Raw genomic sequence first — 9,630 nt, 5'->3', positions numbered from 1 at the left:
TAGAGCTTCTTGCATAAAGAACATGGTTTGGGCACAGATTCAAGGAAATTGGAAGGTGATGCAAAAAGGAAAATGATAAAATATGGTCCCTATATCTGTTCTTTTTCTTGTCACTGTAATAAGATGCCTGGCAGAACAAACTCAAGGGAAGAAACGTTTACTTGGCCTTGAAAGTTCACATAGCCACAGTCCACCATGCCAAGGAGGCCAAGTCAGGCAGCTTAGTCTGTTGCATGGTAGTGTGCCATGGTGACTTGTTCTACAGCAGCTCACCAAGAGGAATATAGGCTGGAATAGGGATGTTCCAGGACCACTCTTAATAACTTCTTGTGCCAGGCAGGCCCCATCTCCTGAAGGGCAATGGCTTTCAAAATCATCACACAACCTGGAGACCAAGCCTCTAAAATATGAGCCTGTGGGGGTTGGTCAGATCCACAGGTCTATAATGACAGGAGAGATAAGGGTGTAAAAACAAAGTTGATAGTATAGAAGAAGAAAACAGTAAGTGCATGCAATCGTAGTGGCCAGCAGCAGAGCTTCAAGCACTGCCGGTTTCTAAATATCCACTGAGAACGACTAGGAACTAGGAACCATACTCTATCACTCTTACTGTGTGAAGAACAACTCAGAAAGAATCGCTGAAGAGAGGCATTATGGGAGAATGTCCAGGAGCCTGCAACCTAAACAAAAGCTTTGTCACAGCTCTGCTTTAAGGATGGTCTAAATATCCAAGCCATCATCCCAGAGGGCCATATCCCCTCTTCTTTATAGTGCAGGGCTCCCTTGTCCATGCCCTCTGTCTGTTCCACTGGTCATGCATCAGGAGCAGGTCCAGTACCTCTGCAGCTACTGCTTCTTCTGCACTGCAGGCAGCTATGTCTCCAGAGCCACTATTTCCCCTTCCCTTCCAGTCTTGTTACATCCCAAAACCATTCTATTTGTTCATAGTTACCCGAAGTACTACCAAATTGGAAGAGGGAATAAGGGACTATTTCTATAATATCAAATCACAGACATATGCAGTCAGAGTATCTGTGATGGTGTGTGAGCTGTTCTTCCAGTAACTCTCCAGCTTCAACCAAGAAGCCTTCAGGTTGCAGGTGTTTGCCTATTAACTCTATCCTCCCTATCCTTTCCTTGTGTCTATATAGAAACACTGCCTTTCCTTTGCTTGACAACTGGAGCCTAGGGTTTAATCCTCAAGCCATAAACACAGAAGACACAATAAACACTTCAAGATGTTTTTCAGTCCAGAATTACAGTGGAGTCAGCACTGGGCAGGATGGACATTGTGATTTGTCATCTAGGATGACTGTATTATGTTCTGGGAATGTCATAGACACTCATACCAGGAACACAGAGGCCTATAAAGCAGGAAGCTTGTGTATAAGTCCTATTCCACTGCCACAGGACTGTGTAACCTCTGGCCTGTCACTTGACCTCCCTAAGCTTTTGCTTCCGGAGGAGGATAGCTTGCCGATCTGCAAGTTCCTTGCCAACTCAAACTCTCCATTTTGCTGACCTGAACACATTCCTTCCCTTGACCTTGTAACTGGCAATTTTCATGAGATCAACAGCTCCATGGGACAGACCAGATAGCCTATTGGGCCAAAGTTGTCAGAGTCAGAATGTGAGTTCACCACTGTGTCCCTGTCACATTCACACTGTGTCCTCATGCTTCCTAAAGCCATGCTCAGTGTTTTCTTCCCATATTACCCTCTACTCAGAGAAAAATAGTAAAACTTAGGCAGTTCCTGAGGTCAAGCCATTACCGGGCTCTCTCATGGTGAACATTATAAAACACTGCCTTGCATAAGCAGAGACTTTTAATAGATGCTGAAGTCTCTTAGCCCTGGGAGATGTAAGGTGAGGCAGCATTGCCTTACACTGACAGACAAGTACATCAGCTAGAACTCTTTGGGCAACACTAATAAGGATTTCTGATCAGACTGTGTTTGGCCTCAGAGGGGCACTGGGACATAGAGCTGATTCTTGGGCACTCTTGTTCTGCTCTGTTGAGAGGTGGAAAGGGAGGCCCAGCCCAAGTTCTCTGAGCTCTCCTGAGTGTGACTGTGGAGGAGGAACAAAAGGGCGGTATGGTCACTAGGAGAGGCAGGAACATACAAAATAGCAAAGTCCCAAGAGGCAACTTTAATTTTAGACTCAAGGCCAGGAAATTCTTTTTAAAACAATGAGAGTGATAGGCTTGGGCCTTGGTGAAAGAGCAGGCTTTACCCTCTGTAGATTTATGAGAAAGAAAAAGAGGCAGAAGACAGGGCTAAGGAAGAGAGTGTCTGATGTGTTTTTCATGTGGACCAGTGTTTGGTTTCCTACAGACCACTGGTAACTTTTGTGCCAACCAACAACACAAGGGTCTGCATTCACATCAGACACTCACTGAGACCCTGCCAACGGGCATAGATGGCCTGGAGCATGAAAAGGCCCTGAGCTTCTGAAGACATTACTGACTTGTTGAGAATTTTCAGGTGATATGAATGTCATTTGTCAGTCTTGAACTCTTGGGACTCAGCCAGAAGCCTTTAAACTTGTACTGATACCCCTGCAGGATGACAGTTTCAAGTATCCCATGATCTGAAGTTCATGATGATGCTGACATGGAGCCTTGGGGTGGGATCCAGTTTTGCAGTCTTCTCAGCAGTCTGAAGAATGGATTTCTGACTCATTCTTAGACCAATTTTTCATAAGCAAGGTATGTGGGTACAAGAATAAAAGTTGGTTTTAAGTTTTTATATGCCACCAAATATCTTTTTGAAAATGAATAGGGTACAAATATTAAATAACAGCACTCATGAGGCAGATGCAGGCTGATCTTTATGAGTTTGAAGCCAGTCTGGTCTACAAAGTGAATTCCAGACCCTGACCCCCCCCACAAACAAACAAACAAAACTAAATAAAATGAATACAATAGTAAGGACTTACTATGTTAGAATATGTTCCCCCAAACCTATTTTTGAGACTTATTCACCAATGTGGTAACATTAAAAGGAGGTAAAAAAAAGTCTTGGGGTGGCACCTCACTGATGGTATAAGACCCCTTACAAAAGGGCTTGAGGAAGTAGGTTTATTCTCTCCTGTCCCTCAGCCATGTGGTAACAGACATCCCCTTTAGAAGACACAACAATAAGGAACCATCTTGGAAAGGACTGAGACCTCACAAGACCCGGAGCCTATCAATGCCTTGATCTTCAGTCTTCTTAACTTCCAGAACTGTAGCAATAACTCTATCTCTGTAAGTTTCCTGATCTCATAAATTTGGTGATAGCAACACAAAACAGATTTAAAAAGAGATTTGGGTCACATCTATGCATTGCTGCCATCATATAGCTATGCAATTCATATAACCATGTAGGGACTTTATTTTCTGATATTGTAACATCCAGTGTGTGTCCACTCTGAAATTATCTGGTTTATACTGCCTGTCCCTTATAGCTCAAAAATACTCCATTCTCAAAGATGCTAGGAGAAAAAAAGGAAGGAAGGAAGGAAGGAAGGACAGTCAGAGGAAGGAAAGAAAGGGAGAAGGAAAGAAAGACAAAAAGGTAGAAAAGAAGGAAGAAAGAGAGAGATTGTAGATAGATAAACACACATATACATATACTCTATTATGCTTCCATAATTTCATCAGCCATAGAGCCATCATCACCCCCAAGCAACAAGAAAAAGGGAATACTATGGTTTCTGCTGTGATTCTGAATTTGAATGTTCCCACTTTTCCAAACAAAACATTAACTACAGTGCTGCATAATTCCTAAAGAGATGGGGTGGTGCCTCTAATGGCTTCACAGTAGTAAGTATAGTGGCTACACAAACAGCATGAGGACAGCTCATGATTACTCCATGAACATACCCAAAAGCTGGAATCCCTAAGCATGAGTAGTAGGCAGGTATCAGGATATCAACAGGCAGAGCCTCCTCTAAGAAAAGAATTACAGCCCAAAGAGGCCCAATTAAACTGAACTACTCTAGATAAGAGAACCTATCTGGTTACACAATGGAACTGTAAACCACCAACCCATGACAAGAGAATTTTAATCTGGTGGCAAGAGGGCTCTTTCTCATGCAGGGAGCATGAAGCAAGATTTCCCAACAACAATGTTGCCACCTGTACCCAGTAGCTCCATCTTGTTCTGACAACACCCTTGTAGAGAAGAATTAAAACCCTTCTCTATTTCTACCCCCCACCAAGACTCTTCTTAACACAATTTAAGAAACCAGAATAGAAAGAGAAGATATGGTGAATGGTAGGAAAGTGGAATTAGCTGAGCTCATCTTTATGAAGGCATTTGATGAGAATGTCCTCACAGAAGCAGCACTGTGATCTTCGTGGTAGGTTAAATTCATCTGTGTTGTAGGCAAGGATGCTATGGTTCAGAGCATTAATGGTCTGCACACCTTCACTGCTTGAGGACTAACAGATGAGGTCTTTCTGCCTCCAATGCTCAAACCTCTCTGTTGTGATCATCTGCAACAACGCTGCTCTCAATTGAATCTGAATTATCCTCTAAATCCCAAGTATGAGTTTAATCACTGTTATGATAAGTGATAGGATAGAGGGGAAACCATTGATGTTGACTTCACCACAAAGGCTCTGCTCTTCTCAGCAGGTAGGTGCTACAATTGTAGGAGCAGATCCCAGATGAGAAAAACTGAGTTCCAATGGCTTCATGACCTCACTCTTTCATGCTTGTACACCTTCTTCACTTACTCTGAAGCCACATCCTACAATGGCTTCATAATCTTTAGAATGCAGCAAAGAGGTCTTCAGTAGATACAGCTATATAACAAGGTAAGGCTAGACGATGACAAGTTCAAGGCCTGCCTCGGCTACACTGAGAATTTACGAATAGTATGGGGATCCTGTCTCAGATGTTTTTTTTTGTTTTTTGTTTTTTTTTTCAACTAAAAAGAGGACTGACTGGGGGTGTATCACTCACAAGTAGGACACTTTCCTAACTTGCTTGGGGTTCAGGCTTAATCATCAGCACTATATAAAAGAATGAAAACTAGAGGAAGGAAGGAAGGAAGGAAGGAAGGAAGGAAGGCAGGGAGGGAGGGAGGGAGGGAGGGAGGGAGGGAGGGAGGGAGGGAGGGAAGACTTGCTATATCTTTATGAGACTGGCAGGATTCACCGTTAATCTCAAAACCTCTAAGAAAGGGGCTGGAAAGAAGGTTCAGCAGTTATGAACACACATTACTCCTGTAGAAGACATCACTCATATGAAGTGACTCACAACCTCCTATAATGCCACCTCCAGGGCATCCAACATGGGCACATGCACTCATGTATACACACGCACGCACACACACATACACACACACACACACACACACAGAGAGAGAGAGAGAGAGAGAGAGAGTCCTTAAACAAAGAAAACTCTGAGACAGAGCTTGTGTGAAGACTGTCACTTGGAATTTATAATGGAAATGGAAGTAGCTGAACCCAATGGTTGGGATGCTGCTCTTTGGGGCAAGTACACAAGTTCATCAGCACACTCTAGGACTCATGCACAAGTCTGAGCCAGCCAGTGGCTGATGGCCTCACTCATATCCTCTCAAGCTGCCATCCAGCATGTAGTCAGGCATACTTCAATCTTCTGGAGCCTTCAGTGATCACATGTATGAGGAAACCCTGGTTTCATCTTGCTTTACTCTGCACAACACAACAGCCATCAGACAAAGACAAGATCATTTATAAAACTTAAAAATATTTTAAAGGATGCATTTGGAGGAATGTGTGGAGACATGGTCAGGTCAGGGGATAACTTTCTGAAGTCAGTGTTTCTTCCACCTTTATGAGGGTCTGGACACCTAATGCAAGTCATCAAGCTTGCACAGAAAATGCCTCTACCCACTGAGCCATCTCACCAGACTAGAGCTCATTTATATGATACATCCTTAAGTTTGTTATATAGTTTTGTGGGATAATTTCTGAGTTTGTTTCATTTGTAAAATGATAACAAGATAAAAGATATTTTTATACTTTTTAAATATGTGTTTGAACTATGGTGAAGGAGTGGGAACATTTCTATGTAGTCCACCCTCAAATAGACTGAGTTGTCTCCTAAACATAGTCTTATCGGAAGAAATTCTGATTGTGGATTCCATTTAACCTCTTGGGCACCAGTACATTCCATGTGGTACAGTTAGGGCACCAACCCTGAGCCCTGGGCATATTGCTATGTGTCCCAAAGCCTGCAGCTCTGAGAAGAGGCGAGCGAGCAGTTATTATAAGGTGAGTAATCCCTGACAGCCTCCTCCACACATCCTCCTTGTCAGGAAAATGGTCAGAACCTTGGTCATGTTTAGTTAAAACTATGAGCAGTTTAGCTCTCTCATGTCTGCCCTTCTCCAGGTAGACCAGCAGAGTGGCATGCAAAAAAGGACGATGCATGTGAGGGCCAATGAGCCAGCACTAGAGGGACTTCCAGAGCCCACAGGGGCTAGCTAGAATAGCATAACAGGAAAAAGCACTTCCTCAGTCAGATGAAAGGGTCCTACACACCACCCATGTAAGTATCTAGAAGCTGAACCCCTCCCACACAAAAGACAGACAGCTTCCAAAGTGTTGTTACTTTACCTCCTGGCTATGACATCACCTCCTTCATTACAGTCTCCCGACAATCTGACCTAAGAAGCCAGGAGACTCATGCCCTTCTTTTGACAGCCTGGCCCTGAGGCAGAGAACTCAGAGTTCCTCATCAATGGGCCATTACCTGGGTGCTGCAGAGATTTAACATCTGTGGCTGAGATTGCTTCAAGTATGCCTGAGGACAGCAAGGGGCCAGAGATTGCTAATGTGATTTCTAGTTCAAAACTGGAGATAGGGCTACTAGAACACACCCTCTTCTGAAAGATTGTTTATTCATCTATTGAGACAATATGTTAAATGGAACTCCCTGGAATAGGACCATTGTCTCAGCTTTTAAAGTGATTATTTACAAGTAACTCAGACCAGCTTAGAGAGGTCTGGGTACACGCTTTCACAAGTGAGGCTGCTCTGGACCAGCATCCTCAACTGAAGGACAACTGACTTTACGAGCTACATATCTTTGCTGTGGAGCTGTTGGAGTATTTTAGGAACTAAACTACATCCCTGCCTTTCCTAACTAAGTGATGGCAGCACTTCCCAATACTGGACAGCCCAATGTGTCTGTAAGCATCACATAGTATTTCCTTAGGAAGAGTCACATTATCTGAAACTACAAACCTTCAACAAATCCAGGGCTTCTGGGTTACTACTTTATATTCATATAAAATGCAGATAATCTCACAATGGAATTCCTCCAAGAGGTTCAAAGCTGAATCCCTGGCTTCCCCATGTCTCCAGGGTCAAGAAGAAATGCATAGAGGCTGGGTGGTTAAGGGAAGGAGGCAAGGAAGAGACCATCACTCACCAACACTGCAGGATGAGGTGCACAGTATGTGGTGGGGCTGCCCACAGTGGAATCCACATAGTAGCTCATTCTCTTCTCCACACCTGTGCAGAAGAAAACACCAGCTGAGCCTCTGGCTGTACATGGATACAGTAACCCCAGATAGGCATACAAATCTTAGACCTGGGGCCCCAGGAGCCAACTTGTTCACTTCTTTGTGAGGCAGAAAAGTAAAGAGAATTCAGAAAGGCAGGTAACCTAACTCTCAGATAAGATGGGACAGGACTTAGCCACAGCCAGCCAGTGTGGGTCACAGATCATGTTTGTGTGCTGCAGACAGTGACAGGGTCTAAAAAAGAACCCATTTGATAGGATTTCTGGGCAGGGACCAAGTCTTGTGTGTCTTTTAAAATAAGATCTCCCATCCATGTTTCATATGTCCCCAAACCCATCCAGACCTGGCACACAGCAAGTAATAAATGGAGTAAATAAATGATTGGTAGAAGAAATTACAGAGACTATATTAGAGAAAGGAAAGAAAAACTCTTCCATGAAGAGCCCTCAGCCCCTGGTGCAGAGGCAGACAGAGCCCTGTATAATAGACAGGACAAATTCATCTCATATCAAGAGAAGGTCTAGAAAACCATTCTTGTTCAGAGCTATTATTTGTATTGGAAATCTGAAAGAGAAGAATGCTCCTGGAATGTTCTAACTTAGAGGGATTTTCCAACAAGCTGCCGGTCACCAAGAAAATCGTTGATATATCAAACATTTCTGTTGAGTTGAGTGCTCTCCAGAGTGCAAAAGTTCACACACTTTCATAAATTCAATACTACGCATAAAAATATGCCTCTCTTGAATGATTGAGAAGATTACATTCCTAGGCCTATCATTCAGCGGCCAAATTCCTGTTGTTAGGAAGTGACATTTCATTCTAGTTGCTTTCCAGTTCTTGTCTGTCCTTCCCCTTCATTCCTGTGTACACTCAGGTCAACCCATTTCAAGAAAACATAGAAATTACAGAGATGGGTTTCAAGTTCAGTTTGCATTTCCAATTCTCTATCTTGATAGGGCCTGATAGTCGATAGCATATCTACTTTTTCAGGGATTGTGGTCACATGATATGGTTAAGCAGGCTTGGCAATATGAAATCCTGCTCACCAAGGGCTTGACCAATTGAGACGCAGCATCAAGTGGTTGAGAAATTAATCTTATAAGGCAGAAATTATCCTAGAGCTGTGGGATTGCTTTGAATACTTTATCTTATTAAGATGCTCCACCATGGGCCAGCAATGCCCGAGGCAGATGGAAGAGCTTCCCATGTGGTCATAAAAACAATAGGAGAGATCTTCCTGACTCCCACCAGCTGCAACACTTCAGAGAGCAGGCCCTGCACTTCACCAGGTCAGCACAATAGAGCCAACCCTGTTGGTGAAGGTACAGGTGAGCCAGCCCAGAAGAGAGTTGTCCCCGCTCACGTATAGAAGACCAACCCTACAGCTGCCCAGGTCCAGACCCAGGGCTCTGACTTGGCTTGCCCCATCATCCACCCCATCTATGATCTGCTGGAGCACATGAAGGAATCTGACCTGCAGACCCAAAGCGGCAGGATCTCTGCAACACAGGGCAACAACAGGATATCCAGCAGGACCCCTAGTGAGGGCCCAGCAGCAAGCCCTCTTTGCAATGAATGCTTGCAAGTAAAGACATACAGACAAAGGGTTCACCACTGTGTGACTCACTGTGTCACATTGTAGCTTCCATGACTAGATTTTAAAGTGTTTCCCCTTTTTAATTTTTTTCCATTTTCTTTTAAATTTTCTTTTATTTGGGGATTGCAGGGGTAGAGAACAGATTTGAAGGGATAGGGTAATGAATAGTATCAAGATATATAATATGAAAGATACAAAGAATAACTAAATAATTTTTAAAAATGACTTTCCTCCTCAAAGTACAAGAAAGTCCAAACATTAGCCCAAAAAAGCCAAAACAAACAAACAAACATAAAAGCAAAAATCAATTAGTAAAAAGTCAGTTAACTAAGAGTTCTATTTTTCTAGGCTACACTATTTAAGATTTCATCCTGGTTCTGGTGAAGCTACCAGACCCAGGAATGCCGGAAAGAGATCAAGGGCAGCCATTCCAAGAACATTGTTTTCACCTGTCCATCACCTCTTGCCCATTCAGTGATTTTGCTAAAATTACTGATCAGCTCCACATCTCAGACTCTGAGAAT

Source organism: Phodopus roborovskii, unplaced genomic scaffold (genome assembly GCF_943737965.1).
Source record: "Phodopus roborovskii unplaced genomic scaffold, PHOROB, whole genome shotgun sequence".
Lineage (NCBI taxonomy): Eukaryota > Metazoa > Chordata > Mammalia > Rodentia > Cricetidae > Phodopus > Phodopus roborovskii.
This window is presented reverse-complemented; position numbering follows the sequence as displayed.